The sequence below is a fragment of the Peromyscus leucopus genome, chromosome 18 (genome assembly GCF_004664715.2).
Source record: "Peromyscus leucopus breed LL Stock chromosome 18, UCI_PerLeu_2.1, whole genome shotgun sequence".
NCBI classification, from domain to species: Eukaryota; Metazoa; Chordata; class Mammalia; order Rodentia; family Cricetidae; genus Peromyscus; species Peromyscus leucopus.
This window is the reverse complement of record NC_051078.1, coordinates 10,279,845-10,299,184: the sequence shown is the minus strand read 5'-3', so window position 1 is coordinate 10,299,184 and position 19,340 is coordinate 10,279,845. Positions and strand designations below refer to the sequence as shown.

At 46.4% G+C, this 19,340-nt stretch overlaps 1 long non-coding RNA gene across 1 annotated transcript; it reads left to right on the top strand.

The window, feature by feature from the left end:
* Positions 1-185: 185 nt before the first annotated feature.
* LOC114693328 lies at positions 186-17,629 on the top strand. Its single transcript, XR_003734533.2, has 4 exons — positions 186-263; positions 9,178-9,278; positions 12,468-12,568; positions 17,321-17,629. It is a non-coding gene; the product is annotated as an uncharacterized LOC114693328 (long non-coding RNA).
* Positions 17,630-19,340: the final 1,711 nt, after the last annotated feature.

Here is a 19,340-nt window from a genome sequence, read left to right as displayed (position 1 = left end):
GGTGTGCGCTCCTGGAGGTGCAACTAGAGATCGGCTGCCAACTTTTGCAGAAGGGCGCTTCCCAGAAGGGCAGGGCGTTTCTGGCGGAGAGGGAACCGCGATGAACCCCGGGAAAGCAGGGAACCCCGGGAAAGCAGGGCGTCTGCCACTCCCCCTCCTAAAAATAGCATAGCAGAGGCCTTTAAAGACCTTGAGGGCAGACAGCCTGGTGGTGAAGGCTTGGTGCGGGGAGTTGATTTACATCACCTAGGGCACTTATGCAGGTAGGCATCTAGGTCCCTTCCCACCGTTTCTGCTTTGGGATTTCATACGGTGATGCGGATTCTTATTTTAAGGCATGGTCTGGGTTGTCCATTTTTATACCCGGCGGGACTTGGAAACCGTTGGCTTTGGTGGCTTTTAGAGAAGCCCTTTCAACCTTTCCGGTGTAAATGCTGTTTCCCCCGACTTTTTAAAGCTTAGCTAGTTCCTGTTTTCAGTAAAGCAATGGGTGGAGACTGGCAGCCCGGAGCATATGCAGACTTGAGACAGGAAGTAGAGAAAGAGAAGAGAGATTTAAAAACATAGACTGCGCACTCGGGAGGCAGAGCCAGGCGGATCTCTGTAAGTTCGAGGACGGCCTGGCCTACAGAGCCAGATCCAGGACAGGCTCCAAAACTACAAGATTCCATCTGTGGTGAATATGTACTGGCATCTTCCTTCCTTTTAGGTTTCATTTTTTTTATTATTTTTAATGTGTGTGACTGCTTTTTTGTTTACATATATGTCTGTGCACCATTTGCATGCCCAGTGCAAAAGTGCCCTGGAATTGGAGTTACAGACAGTAGTCAGCTTGCTATGTGGATGCTGGGAATCAAACCCGGGTCCTCTGGAAGAGCAGCCAGTGTTCTTAACTGCTGAGCCGTCTCTCCAGCCCCCAGACATTTTCCTTGCCATTGTCTAAGCAATGCAGAAAACTATTTATACAGCATTTACCTTGTATTAAGTATAAATCCTATAAAGATATTTTAATTGGGGGGGATACAGTAAACTGTAGGCAGAGAGTTCTGCTTATAGAGAGACTTGTGGGTGCCCTAGAGGGGGCCAAGAGCCAATGCCCCACAGATGCAGAGGGACTCTGTGACTAGGGAACCAAGAGCCATTGGAGAACAACTACACTTGGGTATAAATTGGTAAATGTTCCCAGCAGGAAAACTTCGTCGAGGAGGAACAGAAGCCCAGAGTTTCTAGGGTTCCGCTGCCGCTTGAATTCCTTCCTGTTGGGTCTCAAACCGGAACAAAAGGCTAACTAAGGTGCCTATTTAGCGTATCAAAGCCGCGCGGCCAGGTTCTCCCAGCATCCCTCAGTCCCTACCTGTTACAGGGTATAGCGGGTGTACCCAGACTGCTACTCTGAACTTCTCCAGCCCAGGGCTGGGCTGCCCTTCCCTATATAATCCGGCCTTTTCATCTACCACTTGCTCTCTTTGTCATTTGGCCTGGCCGCCTTATTCGGCAGCTCCTCTTTTTCCTCTCCCTTCCTCTCTCTCCTCTCACGGTCTGGTTTAATCTGCTGTCCCTGTGCAGCCTGGACTCTGCTTTCTTCCCTTTATCTACACTAAAAATCTTCTCTATACTTTAGGAGGAGTCCCACTCGCCTCCTTTTATTTCATTTTTTTTTTCCATTCCCATCCTTCACAGGTGGTTACTGTTTCCACCCTTTGCAGAACCGGGCTTCAGGAGAGGAAGTCCACGGGATACCTTTTGGCCTGGGTTTTACCTGAACCCTCAGCAGGTTCAGGTAATGACTGTCCTGTCTTGCTTGGGTGCCTGAGCTCGGCCACTCACCTTCTCAAGTTTCCCTCCCGCCTGCCTGGCCATTTATATTCTCATCCTTAGTCTTCTCTGCTGGCCTCCTCTTTATTGGTGTACGCCCCACATTTTCACTCTGAAATTCACTCCTCAGATACCCATCACCTACATGCTTGTGACCTCTGTTCTGTTAACGCCTCAGCAAGAGATGGGGCTTGGGGAGCCCCTCCCCATCTGTGCCTACATGTGGCCGGATTCATCTTGTGCAGGCAAACACAAATGTTGTGAGTTCACGAGTTCCGCAACTGTGTCTATATTTTGTAGCGGTTTCTTCCGAGACTGTAATAGTCCACCTCGCACGGATGAGCCTTAAGACATAAGGTAAATGTGGTGATATTCTGAACAAATAAGATTTGCCTGAAGATCAGAGGACAGAACAAGCCATTAGATTAAACATAGAGGCCAGCCAGTGGTGGCACACACCTTTAGTCCCAGCAGTCCAGAGGCAGAGACTGGGTCTCTATGAGTTCAAGGCCACGCAGGGCTACACAAGATTAATCCAGTCTAAAAGAGAAACCGCCAGGCAGTGGTGGCACACGCCTTAAATTCCAGCACTTGGGATCACACACCTTTACTCCCAGCACTAGGAAGATGGAGACAGGAAGTGATATGGCTGGGTGGAGAAAAGAATATTAGGTGGGAGGAGACAGGAACTCATGCTCTTTCAGGCTGAGGAGTTGGTGAGGGAAGAGGTGAGGTGGCTGTGGCTTGCTCTGCTCCTCTGTTCTCTCAGCTTTCACCCCGATACCTGGCTCCGGGTTTTTATTAAGACCAAAGAGGATTCATGCAACAGGTAAACAGTTCAAAATAGCTTCAGGAAGTCCCTGGAACTGAAATATTCATTAGGCCCTTTCTTCACAAGAGTAAATACTCTGAGCAGGCTAGAGTCACTCTCTGGCACAGGCGGCAAAGATGACTCCGAGACCAGACCAGACCAGACAGCTGCCTGAAAGAACTAAGCTGCCTGGAAGAGGTTTAGACCAACTGAGTCACTTGGAAGGGGCACTCTCCAGCCTGGTGAACTGCGCAGCGTGCTCCAGGTTCCCAGATTTTGTGAGCTCTCACCCATGCTGGTGATGCAGCTGGCTTTGAGTCGCTTCTGCTCCTAATTAACCCTTCACCCATACTCCTGTAAATAACCTCTCCCCCATCCCCCTCCCACCCACCCCACCCCCGGCAAAAAAAAAAAAAAAAAAAAAAAACAACACCTCATTGGTTCACTAAGTTGGACTTTGGTGGTATCTGTACTTTGGACTGCTGTCTGGGGTGAGGAAAATTGTGTGTTGTGTCTCCCCAAGCAAATCTTGTCACACAACAGTCAAGTCCAGAAGTTTGCATTTTGTAGGACTCCTCCTCGCCTGGCTCTTACATTCTTTCTACCGGCTCTTCAGAGATGTTCCCTACTGGAGGAGAAAATGCCCTAATGTAGGAAAAAATACTTGGCATACTGTGCTTCTTGATAAGAAGCTTGGTGTACCATGCTCCAGAAGTCAGAGCACTGAATTCTGAAGCAGCCTGAGTAGCCAGTCACTGCCTGTGGAAAAAGTTGACACTCTCCACGTCTTCTTTAATGTCTCCACCTCCCTTTTTTCCACATGGAGACCCTGGTGGTATGAGTGCTCAACTATCCAATCCAAGGTAATGTGCTAACCAATCATAATTGATTGGCTTCCACTATAGACGTGGTTGCTCGGGTTGGGGATTTAGCTCAGTGGTAGAGTGCTTGCCTAGCAAGTGCAAGGCCCTGGGTTCCGTCCTCAGCTCCAGAAAAAAAAAAAAAAAAAAAAAAGTGGTTGCTTACGAACAACAGAGCAGATGCTGTTCCCCGAAACCGTCTCTGGAGTGGGTCACCTCCACAAGCTTTACTGACCTTTGCTAGGGCTTTGCTGTCTTGACCAGGGATGCCCCGGTAACCACCACATCCTAAGCTTCATGGTAGCAGAAAGGAAGGTTGAGAAAGAGAAGGTTCTGAAGGTAGGAAACACAACTTTGCAATTCCTGATGTAACAACTGATTCAAGCAAGGCTTACCAAGGGATGCAACACCGTTACTTGAAAAGTCTTTTAAAGAATTGATGATCTCGGGCTGGAGAGATGGCTCAGAGGTTAAAAGCACTGGCTGCTCTTCCAGAGGACCCGAGTTCAGTTCCCTGCAGCCACATGGCAGCTCATAACTGTCTGTAACTCAAATTCCAGGGGATCTGACACTTTCACACTAATGCACATGAGATAAAAAAAGTGGCAATGGCCTTTCCTTCATCCTCGGACTTGGAAATCATTCTGTGCAATACTCTCACGACACACCTCTGTGGTGGTATTCTAATTGTACTGAAATGTGATTTTGATTGTATGTTAATAAATAAAGTTACCCGGGGGTCAGAGCTATTAGAGCCATAGACAGAGTGTGGCGGTGGTGGCACACGCCTTTAATCCCATAGATCTCTGTGGGTTCAGGGATACAGCCAGCATTGGAGACATATGCCTTTAAGACCTGGGGGGCTGTACATACAGACAGTGATGAGGCAGTCACGTGTTTGGGTTTACAACCAATGAGAAGGCAGAATAACTATGAACCGACTTACACACAGGGAAATAGCTCTCTTTCGGGAAGCTGGGACCACCGCAGGAGGAAGGGTGAGATTTTAGCTCTGAGCTCTGACCTCTTGGCTTTCTCTTTTACATTGGTTATGTGTTTCTTATTTAATAAGACAGTTGGTTACATCTACACACCTCGATTTGAACCACTTGCATTTCAAGTGTCTTGGAAATGCTGCGTTGGGCAGTACATCATAAACATAATTTCCAGTTTGCCCCAGATCCAACGTGCAGAGATACTAACCAAAAGATACCTAAAAGATACAGGAGTCTAGAACAGAGCTTTGAAAATGTGCTTTGCAGAGGTCCAGAGAATAAATTTGTTGGGTATTGCAGGCCACATCTGGACTGCATTTGCCAATTCCCCTTCTTATCATCTTCCTCTGCCCTTCATTTCTTCTTCCACTTCATTTTTGAATACCCTCCTTAAAATATAAAAACTAGCCGGGCAGTGGTGGCACACGCCTTTAATCCCAGAACTCGGGAGGCCAGCCTGGGCTACCAAGTGAGTTCCAGGAAAGGCGCAAAGCTACACAGAGAGACCCTGTCTCGAAAAACCAAAAAATATATTGAAAGACCCCCAAAGGTAGTCTTCCCTCTGGAGAGACCCTCGCCCAGAGATCACACCGAGACCATAAGTCAGATGCAAACAGCAAGAGGCTTTATTCAGGAACACAGGTACCCGGGGCAACACAGTCCCTCAAGAGGCTCAAGAGACTGGCGCCCCGACGGGCTGGAGTGGAGGGTTTTTATAGGGTCTGGCAGCAGGAGCACGAGAAGCTCGGTTTACAGGGTTCTGATTGGACGATTCAAATGAGGCCAGGTTCAAACTCAGGACAGCTTGTGGTTTTTCCCCCCCGAGCTCGACACGCCTGCTGTCTGGCTCCAAGTTGTTTTTCTGACCTTTAGTACCCTTTTCTGGGGCCAGGTGGCCGGCCGTAGACACTCCGTGCTTTTCAGACCTTACTCGAAATGGCGTTAGGCTAAGCTAGTATGCTGGGGTCTTTCAATATATACTATTCTTCATCCAGAGGCTGTATAAAATCAAGCTATATTTTGCCAATCCCTAATCTAGAAAACAGAACAATCTCTTTTTTTAAAAAATGACTCAGATTTTCCAGGAAGTCAGCATCATGCAGAGGCAGGTAGTGAGAGAACAAGAGTGATTCCCAGGGGATGGAGAGATGGCTCAGAGGTTAGGAGCACTGACTGATCTTCCAGAGGTCCTGAGTTCAATTCCCAGCAACCACATGGTGGCTCACAACCATCTCTAATGAGATCTGGCGCCCTCTTCTGGCCTTCGGGGACTCATACATGTATACATAAAATTAAAAAAAGAGTGATTCCCAGATCACCCGTGGGCAGTCCACGGAGATGAGAGTCAAGAGAAGTGGGTAGGATCCAGAATTTGCTGGTTGGAGGCTGTGAGATCAGTAAGTAGCTACTAAATAAACATTTGTTCTTTTTTAAATCTTAACCATTCTCTTCGGAAAATGTGGTGACTAATCTATAAATCATGCCCTGATGTCATTGTCCCCTTAAAATCTATCCCAGGAAATGCTAATTAAATCAACCAATTCGTCTGAATCAGGAAACAAAATCTCTAATCATTTAATACACACCTATTCTTACTTAGATTTTTTCTTACTTAGATTTTGTGTGTGTGTATGTGTGTGTGTGTTAGATAATGTCTTTTGTGGTGACATGTTAAATAAGTTTGCTGCGGTATATCTGAATGGCATCAACTTAGATAACACGGTCAAGGTATGGCTAGGACCTTAAACATTTTATTGTGTTGAGTGAGGAAGGAATAAAGTTGAGTGACCCATTTAACGAACGTGATAAGGTAAGGATGCAATTAAGATGTAGCCAGGATAATGGCGGCTTCGTGGCTATGCTGAAAGCAATTCGAATTCATTTATCTTGACAAATGTTTAAAATAGTGCTCCGTCTGTTTTGATTGTGAGACTGGGGTCCAAAGGGGAATGGTAGCGTTAAGGCAGGAAATGAGTCAACCATAGCCATACAGATGGACAGTTATGCAGAGTAGAAATCAAAATAGAAACATCTTAGATCTCAGTCAACAGATATGTACTCCTGTCTTGTAGTTTTACTGACCACTGCTATTGGGCTGCTATTGGGCTCCCTCACCATTTCTGGGTACCTGGAACTGTACTTCATCTTATGTCCAGTTGACTTACTTTGGCCCGTGGGAGAAGTCCTTTCAGAACAGAAGCATCAAACTGTGTAGGCTGCACTCTCCACCCCTGATGGTCCTTTGCCTGGTGATTGCGACACTATGAGGCGAGATACTGTGGCATCGTATGATAGGCCGTGCGAGGGTAACCTTGAAACATTAACATACTCAGATAGTGGAGCCGTTTCTCATTCCATCCGAACCTAGCCTGTCTTTCCTGATGTAATAGTAGGTCTTAGAGTAAAGATTAATTTTTGGTAAATGCAGCGAGAGAGATGTAATGAGAGGGAGGGGGGAGAGAGAGAGAGGGAGAGAGAGAGATCTTGCCAAAAATTTCCTGTGACTTAATTAAGATGTGTATACCGGCAATTAGTAGAACAAAGGAGATGTGGAAAACTGTGTTAGTGCCCTGGCCTGAGGAGCTGGGGATGCCAAACTACCAAGACATTATCAAAGGAGCACAAGCAGATGTGTCCCCCTCACACAAACACACACATACACACACACACACAACCCACATATATATACACACAAACACACACACATACTACACACACATATATATACACACACATACCCATATACACATACGCACAAACACACAAAACTACACCACACACACACACACACACACTTATATACACACAGCCCACATATATATACACACAAACACACACACATACTACACACACATATATATACACACATACCCATATACACATACACACAAACACACAAAACTACACCACACACACACAAAAAGCTGATGTCTATGTCTCTAATTTGTCCCTTTGGATCAAGACTTGCCTGTAACTGGAGATACACTAGAAAGGGGGGAAATAACACAAAATCAAAAGCAACTCATTAACTGATACTAGTGTTAAGCTGTGGTGATATTTTGTTTGTGATTTAACAAATAAAGCTTGCCTGAAGATCGGAGTGCAGAGCTCAGCCACTAGTTAGCCACAGAGGCCAGGCGGTGGTGGCACATGTCTTTAATCCCAGCACTTGGGAGGCAGAAGCAGATCTCTGTGAGTTCAAGGCCAGCCTGGGCTACACAAGATTGATCCAGTCTGAAAGAGAAACAGAGCCAGGCAGTGGTGGCACACACCTTTGATCCCAGTCCTTGGGATCTCACGCCTTTGATTCCAGCACTAGGGAGGTGGAGACAGGAAGTGATATGGCTGGGCAGAGAGAGGAATATAAGGTGGGAGGAGACAGAAGCTCAGAGCCCTTTCAGCTGAGGAGTTGGTGAGGTGAGAGGTGGCTGTGGCTGCTCCTTTGTCTCTCTGATCTTTCAGCATTGACCCTGATATCTGGCTCTGGGTTTTTATTAAGACCAATTAGGGTTCGTGCCACATTAAACCTTTGTCTCTAAATGTTACAACCGAAGCAATGGTCTCATTCACCTCAGTTACAACCCATTCAGCTTACTTTAATCCCATGTTTCTTCATGCCAAAGTATTTGATGGGCTTGGTCCATATCGTTACATTTCTGTTTCATTGAAAGTTTATAACATATAAGACAGTGTGGTGACTGCAAATCACTTCCTCCTTAAACATCCTGTCTAGAATCTCCTTTATTACCGAATATGCTATTATTGAAATAGCAGGAAAACGTACACAGTTGGCCCAGCTTCCATATAGAGACAGTGCTGGGCATCAGTCTTTAGATGGCCATGTTGGGTTTTGTAGGAGCTGGGTGGAAATTATTTCTCTCATCTCATATACCTCATAAAAAGCAGCAGACTCTGGAAAGAATTAGCAAAGATGGAGCCTATGGTCTCCACGTGAGCCCGTGCTGACAGGTGCAATCCCCCATACCCATGCCTGCACGTGCATGCATGCATCACAGACACACTCATTAAAAAGTGACTATCGAGCCTGGCGGTGGTGGCACACGCCTTTAATCTCAGCACTTGGGAGGCAGAGGCAGGTGGATCTCTGTGAGTTTGAGGCCAGTCTGGGCTACAGAGTGAGTTCCAGGAAAGGCGCAAAGCTACACAGAGAAACCACGTCGAAAAACCAAAATGGAAAAAAAAAAAAAAAAGAGTCCACCGTATTTATGAGGAATCAGGTAATAAGTAAATAAGTAATGAGTGTAGAGTTGGAAGCAGCAGAGCCAGGAATCAAATCCAGCAGGCTGGCTGCTGAGCACTGGCTCTCTGCTCCATATTTACCTGCTTGTACATGCCCCCCAGGCACACCTGGAGTTGCAAGGAGGTCCGTACTGCAGTACAATATAAATTATTCCTAATACATCGCTTCATTGTTGCTCGTTTGAGATTTATCAAACATGCATGTTTCCCTGGGACCTTTGGGTAGACAGACTTAAATCAATTATGAAGACGCCACAATATCATGTTATCAATAAGTGATAGTTCCCATTGTGATGCAGCTGCTTACTTTCTTACAATTATTGGATCAAGTTGTAAGTAGTCTCCACTTGGGCTTTGCAGATCAATGCATGTAGAAGAAGTGATTAGTTTTCGTTTTTTTTTTTTTCTCCCCTTTTCCATTTTGGCTCTGTTTAAGACATATTATTGTTGACTGACCCCTTTCCTGTGACACTTGACCAGGACTTCCTACTTCAAGCAAGAATAATTTCTTCTGCGTCTCCACTGCTCTTCTCCTCGGTAAGTGGTAACCTTGTCAGCTGGGCTGCTGTGTTAGAGATGCTTCTGTAGCCAAGGAATTCATCTAAGAAGATGACATGCAGGAGTTAACACATCTAACTCAACCTTCAGTCACAGCTACTCTTCTTCCCCTGAAATTTCCCTTTCAACGGACTTTTTGCTGTTGTATTAGTCACAATGTTCCTAGAGCAGTGGTTCTCAACCTGTGGGTTGTGACCCCTTGGTGTTAGGGTCGGTGAATCACCCCCACAAAAAAAGACCACCACTCATGTAAGCCAAAGCAAGGGCGTTTATTTCTGGAGAGAAAATGCCTGCATGCAGGGGTCAGCCACCCAACAAAATGGTGACGACTCCCCAAGAGAAGCTCTGAAGCTGCTTTTAAACCCAGCTGGGGGAATTTCAGGGACAGTTAGGTCATCTCCAGCACACATGATTGGCTAAGCAAGCAACAGTTACATCAGTTTAAACTCGCTTGGCTGTGGCATCTTTGGATGTGTTGGCATGCCCAGGGACGTATCAGAGGGGGGCGGGGGTGGGTGGGTGTTGCAGGATCTGCCCTTTTCTGATTGGTTGGCTCTAGGGCAGCCTGCAGGGCTTGGGAGCGAGCTGGGAGGAGGCAGCAGTCCCAACCACACCGGCGAATGGCAAAGTGGCAAACGGGAAGTGTAGAGCTGGAGTCCCATGCCAAAGGTTGGGCCCCCAGCTCCGCGTCCACACTTACCTAGGGTACCCCGCCTCACCGCGGCTTGGGGCTGGCTCTGCACTGCTTTCTCGCTGACATTCGGGCCGCTGCCAGGTGCTGTCTCAAACTGGCAAACCTCTATCTCCAAAAATTTGGCATTACAGTTCATGACAGTAGCAAAATTACAGTTATGAAGTAGGAATGAAAATAATTTTACAGTTGGGGGTCACCACGACAGGAGGAACTGCATTCAATGATAGTAGCATTAGGAAAGTTGAAAACTACTGCTCTAGAGGAACAGACATGATGGAATGAATATATGTGGGATTTATTAGAATGTTATACAGGCTGTGGTCCAGCCAGTCCAACAATGGCTTTCTAGTCCTAGAATCCAGGAGTTATTCAGTCCATCAGGCTGGATGTCTCAGCAGGTCTTCAGTGTGTGCTGGAATCCCAAAGAAGTAGGCTCTAATGCCAGTGAAGGAATGGACTAGCCAGTGAGTGTGAGGGCAAGCAGGCGAAGAACAAAAGCTTCCTTCTTTCGTGTCCTTTCTATAGGCTGCCCCCAGAAGGTGTGACCCAGATTTGAGGTGGATATTCCCATCTCAAAAGATCTGGATTTAAAGTGCATCTTCCCACTTCAAATAATAGTTAAGAAAAAAAAAAAGTCTCTCACAGGTGTACCCAGCCACTTGGGTTTTAGTTAATTGAAGATCTTGTCAAATCGACAACCAAAAACAGCCATCACAGTTATGACGTCACTGTCCTAGTCTTTCACAGGTGTGTAAGGCCTCCGTGTATACTCAGTTGTTATGGGACCTCTGTATTTAATGATGTAAGCTTTCCGAGGCCATATGTAAATGCCACCCAGTAAAACCCAACTGGTAGGACTCTAAGTTTAAAACATACTATGTTTGCCAGTGGGAGACTAGTTTGAAAGTTTCCTCCTCTCAGATCTGGAACCTGCTGTGCAGACAGAGAGGAATCCAGATGGGTTTGACTCCTGGAACTTCTCCAAGCATCTTGTTAGACCACGAGTGGAACAGAGAGGGTCAGAAGACACATCAGAGGATGGAAACAGGGGCTGGGGCCCACACAAGTCCTTATTTGAGTCACTCTATCCAGATGGCACCGCCAGTTTCAGATGGCCCCATATCTCAGAGGGGGACTTGGGAGACTTGAGGAAAGTCCTTCCAAGAGTTATGTGATAAGAACTAGGCTTAGAGCTTCCTGGGTTTCTCTGTGCGAGGAAGGGGTAACGTGCCGCAAAAAAATTAAAAGCACTGGATTGGGACATGGCAGGGCAAAGGGAAAGAAGACAGTATGGAAGGTCACAAAGCACCAGCCTGAGAGCTGGAACCTCGGGGACATGTCGCCTGTTTTCCCAACATTCTACACAGTGACCATGATGGCGCCACATGGGGCCATTGGAATGGTTAGGTGAGGCTTGTGTCATGGTAGATGGCATATAGTGAGTGCTCCAAGTCATAACGACGACAGACATCGCTGTGTCACTAGACATGCTCATGATCCCTCTGACAGTGGAGGTGACATGATGAAGAACCATCTGCAATATTCCCTGCGAGAGATTAGCAGAGTCTGTCCAGAAATTGTAAACTGCAAGCATGTGAATAGATCCTGGGCATGATGCATGCTCCCTGGTGGGGATAGGGCTGGAAGCAAGGTCTGCTTGTCTCCCATTCAACACTGGTCACTGTTCTTAAGTCTACTTACGTGTCATGCTTAAAAATCAGAAGATTTTACACTTAACATCTAGGCTTCTCTTTCATCTAGAATACCTGGCAATGTGGGGCTAGTACTCCCTCATGGCAAGAGGTTGCTTATTCTAAGTGCCCTGTGCCTCCATTAAATGCAGTCGGCCCGCTCTAGTGGGCCCCAACCTTACCATTCTGTCCTCTCCACTTGTTTACCTCCTGTAGGCATTCGGATCTGAGTCCTGGCCTTCACCAAGATAGAGTATGTAGAGGGCAGGTGATGGCTTCAGGGAAGGTTACGGAGAAAGATGAGGTGGATTGTTGACTGCTCAAATAAGGGAGAACTATGGTACGGGGCATACAGGAAGAGAAAAGAGTTTGTGAGAAACATACCAACTTAGTTGCGGACAGCTGGGTGGGTCTATGGACCATCTGGAAAGAGACACACAGATAACACGTGAGTCTGCGGGTCCTACGGAAAGCCAATGAAGAATTAAAGATAACAATTCGGGAGGAAGGTGGCAACGTGGTTGTAGGTGAGCCCACAGAGGCCAAAGATGAGAGCGAGTGCTAAGGAACACTCCTCCTTAAGGACAGCGGAAGAAATGAGCCAGGTGACTGAGAAGGAGGAGAGGAAGAGAGAGGGAGGAAGAGAACTCACAGAGGAAACACACACCAAGAGGCAAACTGTTTCCACGCGAGAAAGTGATGACTAGCACAGCACATCCAGGCTCGTGTTTAGCCCATCAGGAACCAATCTTAATCCTGTCTCATCCTGTCTTCTCCTCCCAGTCCAACCACGAACTCATCGAGGATCTGGATGCAATTCCAGTCTCCAGGTGCCAAACTCACAATTGAAGGAGCCAGATCAGAGATCCACAAAGCCCTAAATGGTAACATTGTTCTTGTCATTCCCCTGCCTTATTATAGCTACACAAAGGTGTGTGTGTGTGTGTGTGTGTGTGTGTGTGTGTGTGTGTGTGTGTGTGTGTGTTGCCTCTATAGCATCTTCATACCAAATGGTGGCCAAGCCAGACAGGTCTGTCTTCCTTTCCATATGAATCATACAACTTACTCTAGGAGGGAAAGGATTTCTCAAAAGGCCCTGGTGATGATGACTTTTCCTACTTCCTTTTTCTTTCTTCCTTTTTTTTTCCAGATAGGGTCTCATTGTGTAGCTCTAGCTAGCCTGAAACTCCCTATGCAGGTCAGACTATCTTCAAACTCACAGAGATTCACCTGCCTCTGCCTCTCGGACACTAGAATTGAAGGTAAATATGGCTACCCCTTGCTAAACTTTCCTGTCTCAAATATGGATTGTTACACAATAATGTCATGACATTATTGATGAGGTTGTTTCCAAAGAGAAAGTCTTAGGGCTATGTATGAGAACAATAATCCCTGAAGGAACTGGCCACTTGGGTTCTTGTGTGTCTTAGTTAGGATTTACTGTAATTGCTGTGAAGAGACACCATGATCATGGCGACTCTTAATTAATTGCGATTGCTCGCTTACAGTTCAGAGGTTCAGACCATCTTGGTGGGAAGCATGGCGTCATGCAGGCAGACATGGTGCTGGAGAAATAGCCCAGTGCCCTACGTCTTGCAGGCAACAGGAAGTCGACTCACTGTCATACTAAATGAAGCTTGAGAAAAAAATCTCAAAGCCCACCCCCACAGTGACACACTTCTTCCAACAAAGCCACACCTCCTTAATAGTGCCACTCCCTTCAGGGGCCATTTTCTTTCAGATCACCACAATGTGTTTTTCTTAGACCAGAGATCCCTACTCTGCTTTCTTTTTTTTTTTTTTTTTTCATCTTTCTTTCTTTTTGTTTCAAAGGCAGGGTCTCATTGTGCAGCTTTGACTGGCCTGGAACTCTCTGTGTAGACCAGGCTAGCCCTGACCTCAGAGAGATCCACTACCATCTGCCTCTCCAGTGCTGGAATTAAAGGCGTGCACCCTTGCACCCAGCCCTTGATCTGGTTTCTAACGCCTCATTTTATTAACAGCAGTAGCTGTCTCTTATGGTAAAAGCTTTCTTCTATACTGTAAATATTCAGGAATTGTGCACCAAAATGAATGTATGTGTCAAACCATTTCCTGTCTGTGCTTATCAATTGGAATAAGAATGCATGTGTCCACATAATGAGATGAGGAGGGTGTATTTTAAAAACTGTAATTGCAGGATGTCTCTGAGAAAGCGAGGGAAATAATGTAGAAAAAAATATGTGGAAAATGAAAGATCCTATTTTATTTATTTATTTATTTATTTTAGAGACAGGGTTTCTCTGTGTAGCTTTGTGCCTTTCCTGGATTCACTCTGTAGCCCAGGCTGGCCTCGAACTCACAAAGATCCTCCTGGCTGTGCCTCCCGAGTGCTGGGATTAAAGGCATGCGCCACCCCCTCCTGACGAAAGATTCTAGAATAAAGGACATGAACTGTTACACAAGTTGTAGGACCGCCAAGATCAAGGAAGAAGAGCCGATGGCATTATGGCTGCCAGCGTGTGAATGAACGGTGTCCCAGTCATCATTGCAAACACTGTTTGTTGTGTCACGTGAATGGGGAGTGAGCCTCACATAGAAGGTCACAGGAAGATGTCGCCCTGGTAACTCAGGCTTCCGGTGTGGTCTTTCCTTGGAAGCATGCTTTGGAATCAGCTGACTTTGAGTTAGCCAACCTCTTGTGTAGGAGGCATTCAGATTTGCTTTCTGGAAGCTTATTTAAAAACAAACAACAACAAAAAACCCAGCTCACCCACTTCAAAGTCCTTCTTGGGTTTTCCTGGTGGGTCTCTGTCACTGACTGTGCATCGGGTTCCCGCGCAAAGACACGGGTTCTAATTCAGATGTGGGTGCTTTGAATTTAACACAACAATGATTTTTTGTTTGTTTTCCTCTTTTTTAAAAAAAAAAATATTTATTTTTATTTTACAAGCATTGGTGTTTTGTTTGAATGTATGTCTCTGTGAGGGTGTTGAATCCTCTGGAACTGGAGTTGCAGACAGGGGTGAGCCACCACTTGGGTGCTGGGAATTGAATCCCGGGGCCTCTGGAAGAGGACTCACTGCTCTTAACTGCTGAGCCATCTCCCCACCTCCTTCTCTCCCCGCCCCCCCCAGACATGGTTTCTCTGTGTAGCTTTGCGCCTTTCCTGGAACTCTCTCTGTAGCCCAGGCTGGCCTCGAACTCACAGAGATCCTCCTGCTTCTGCCTCCCAAGTGCTGGGATTAAAGGTGTGCGCCACCACCGCCCGGCACAACAATGATTTTTTTCCCAGCAAACTCTGTCCTAGGTTTACCTGACTTTTCATTTGCTGTCTCTGAAAGCCCAGCACTTTTTCTTCTACAGGGGTTTGGGCTTTGACTTGGCCTGGCTACTTAAACTAGACCCAGCTGAGTGCTTTTGTGCTTTGCTGCCCTCTCCTGGTCATAGTTGGTCACTGGCGCTCCAGGGAAAAGGCCTGATTTCTTGGCCCTGTAATAATTCTGAAAGATGCTGGTGAAGCATGCTCGTTTTGCAAACATCTGTGGAGCGTCATTTCAACAGTGCTGAGGACAGGGGCCTAAGGTATATTGCACTGGACATTGTAGGAGGAAATTGTTCTTCTAAAATCTGTCACCAACAAACTATGTAGCTGTGTGGTCACTAGGTTCAGAGGGCTTCCTGTTTTCTCATCAGACTAGGTAGGGCATTGATAGCAGAAAGAAAAGTGCTGTTTGAAATCTTAATGAGCCATCCCTTCGGGAAACCCCTTGACTATGCAAAGGCCAGGCCCAGAAGATGAGAGATTATAAAAACTCATAGAAGGAAGACAGAAGTAAAGCTTGATGACTTTGGGCGAGGCATTTGTTTCTTGGATATGAGACACACACACACACACACACACACACACACACACACACACACGTAACAAAGAAAGACAAAAATGGAACTTCGTTAACATTTCCTTTTGGGTGTCAATAGGTATCATCAAGAAGACAGAAAAAAAAACAGATGGGAAATGAACTTTCACATGCCATCAATAAGGAACTAGTATTCCAAATAATCTAAAAACATTTGTAACTCAAAAATAGAAAAATTATAACCTAATTTAAGAAAGGACAGATGATTCAAGTAGACTTTCTCTAAAGACATACAAGCAGCCAGTAAGCACTTCAAATGTCCACATCATTTGTCAGGAAAGTATCAGTCAAAACTACAATCAAATGCCATTTCATGCCGGGCGGTGGTGGCACACACCTTTAATCCCAGCACTCGGGAGGCAGAGGCAGGTGGATCTCTGTGAGTTCGAGGTCAGCCTGGTCTATAAAGTGAGTTCCAGGAAAGGTGCAAAGCTACACAGAGAAACCCTGTCTCAAAACAACAACAACAAAATGCCATTTCATGCCTAATAAAGTCTCCGGTTTGAAAAGACACAACATAACTACCAAAAAAAGCTGGAGCCCTCCAACATGGGTGGTGGGCTTGCAAATGATACAATCCATCGGTGTGGAGACAGCTTGACAGTTCCTCAAAATGATAAACACAGAGGGACGCTAACTCAGCAATTGTATCCCTAAGTATACGCCCAAGAGAATGGAAAACACATCCACACAAAAACCCGTACACAAATTGTTCATCATAACATTGCCTATAATACTCAAAAGGCTAAAACAACCCAAGCGTTCATCAACTGACGACTAGATCGTGGTACATCTGTGAAAGGAAGTATTACTTGGCAATAAGAAGAAATACAGTGCCCATTCATGGTACAACATAGACGGACCAAGAGATATGAGAAGTGAAAGAAGGCACCGCAGAGGATCACATGATTCCACTGAGTGAAATACTCAGAATGAACAAACTTATGTGGGAATGAAGTCGGGAATTCGATTCCTAGGCTTGGGTGTGGTTTAGAGGCAATGGAGAGTGATTGTTAGCATATACAAGGCTTCTGTTAGAAGTGTAGTGGCTTGAAGAGGAATGGCCCACATAGACTCATATATTTTTGAATGCTTGGTCATTAGGGAGTGGCACTACTAGGAGGTGTGGCCTTTTGGAGTAGGTGTGGCCTTGTTGGAGGAAGTGTGTCACTGGGGATGGACTTTAAGGTTGCAAATGCTCAAGCCAGGCCCCATGGCACTCTATCTTCCTGCTGCCGGCCAGTCCGGATGTAGAACTCTCAGCTACATCTCCAGCACCATGCCTGTCTGCCTGTGTGCCCCATGCTTCCCACCATGATGATCATGGACTAAGCCTCTGAACTGTGAGCCAGCCCCCAATTAAATGTTTTCCTTTATAAGAATTGCTGGGGTCATGGTGTCTGTTCACAGCAATAGGACACTGACTAGGAGAAGAATTATTCTACAGTGACCCCTGGTGATGGTTGCACAAATCTATGTTCGAAAACCCTCAACTATGAACTGTCAGCAGATGAATGTCTGGTGTCTAAATTGTATCTCAATAAAGCTGCTAAAATTAGCAATCAGTTACAGTAACTCTACAGCAGTAGACCTTTCCTTTGGGGTCAGGATGGAGAAGGACTTTGGGACGATCAGGTTGTTAACTATGTGGCACTCATAGGTACAATAGATAGTCACATGGATGGGGTTTCATTGGAATGATTTATGGAACGTTCTATGGGTTTTGTTTCACAACAGAAACACTTTGAAGGTGTCTCTGGAGCCGGGGAAACAGCTCATGGCTAAAGCATGTGCTGTATCAGCAAGAGGACCTGAGTTTGGATCCTCAGCACCCTTGTCAAGGACAGACATGGCAACACAACCTTGTAACCTCGGCGCTGGAGTGGAGGTGGGCTGATCCTGAAGGCTGGCTGCCCAGCTGAAGTGCCGAGCTCCAGGTTCAATGAGTGACCCTATCTCAGAAAAAGAGAGGTCCCCGGGGGAAGGAGGGGGCATCCTGACCTCAGTCATTGGGCTACAGAGAGAGAGAGACAGAGAGAGACACACAGAGAGAGAGGGAGGGAGGAAGGGAGGAAGGGAGGAGAGAGAGAGAGAGAGAAGAGAGAGAGAGAGAGAGAGAGAGAGAGAGAGAGAGAGAGAGAGAGAATCTATATTTAAAAAAAGAACCTTGAGCTGGGCGGCGGTGGCACACACCTTTAATCCCAGCACTCGGGAGGCAGAGCCAGGCGGATCTCTGTGAGTTCGAGGCCAGCCTGGGCTACCAAGTGAGTTCCAGGAAAGGCGCAAAGCTACGCAGAGAGACCCTGTCTCGGAAAAAAAAAAAAAAAAAAAGAACCTTGAGCTCATGCTGGAGATGATTCAATTGCTAACGTGCTTGCCTAACACACACACATCCTTGCTTCGATCCCGGTGGTGCACACCTACAATCCTAGCACTCGGGAGGGTGGAGGTGGGAAGATCAGAGGCTCACAATCAATTTCAGAGACAAAGTAGGTTTGGACCAACCTAGCCTGTGTGAGACCCTGCCTCAGAAAGAAGTCTAGAAGGAAGAGGAGAGCAGAAACAAACACTGTCTTCTAGAGTGGGAAGCGCCGCTCCGAAAGAATGGTCAGAAATCTTGAGAAGTCAGCTTTTCTCTAAGCGGAGTTCTAAGTCAGAGATCTCTGCCCACATCTCTCAGTGGCCTGCTGTGAAAGGCCAACGCACATTTATTATCTCCTTTTGCATAACAGCTCAGTGGTGTTGAAACGTAAACATTTTTTTTTTTCATTTTTTGGGGCATTCCTACATGCATTTACATCATTCAGCAATATTCACTAAATGCCTGTCTCATGCCAGGTGCTCCACTGGCCAAAGGTGAGCAGAGGTGCCCAGGGCACTCCTGGAGGATTCAAGACACCCTGAACTCTCTGGGGGGTTTTCCTTGGGTCTGAAGACCCGTCATCAGCCCAGTAGTTACCAGGAAAGCTAACTGAGTGAGGAGAGATGGAAGTGTTCAGATCTGCCCCACAGAAGAGAGGGAGGAAGGATTGTAGGAACCAGAGAGGTCAAGGACACCAGGAGAACATGGCCCCATAGAACCAAGGAAGCAGGACTCGGAGGGGCTCACAGAGACTGAATTGACAATCAGGACCCTGTATGGGTCTGAGCGAGGTCCTCTGCTTATGCCTAATGGTTGTCATGTTTGGTGTCTTCGTGGGACTCCCAACAAAGGGAATGGGGGTGTCTCTGACTTCTTTGCCTGTACTCGGGACCCTTTTCCTCCTACTGAGTTGCCACGTCCAGCCTTGATATGAGGGTTTGTGCCCAACTTACTGTATTTGGGCCCAGTCTTATTATACCTTGTTATGTTCGATGGATATCCCTAGGAGGCCTGCTTTTTATTTATTTTTTTTAAGGGAAATAGAGGAGTGTGTTGATCTGAGGGAGAGGGGAGGTGGGGTAAGGGACTTGGAGGAGTGGAAGGAGGGGAAACTGAGGTCAGGATGTAATGTATGAGAGAAGAATAAAAATTAAAAGTGTTCAGATCTGAAGGAGCACTTGCAATAAGTTCACCCTAATCCAAGAGGCGTGGGAAGGCACTCCTCGAGGAAAAATAGACCCCAAACACGCACTTCCCTTTCTCTTTATGTCCAAAGGAAGAGGAAGTTGGCTCCATCGTGCCCAGCAGCTGGGTAGTCCAGGCAGAGGGCACACAAATGGTGAGAAAATCCATGTCTTAGTGGAATGTATACAGTCCGCCATTGCTCCAACAATT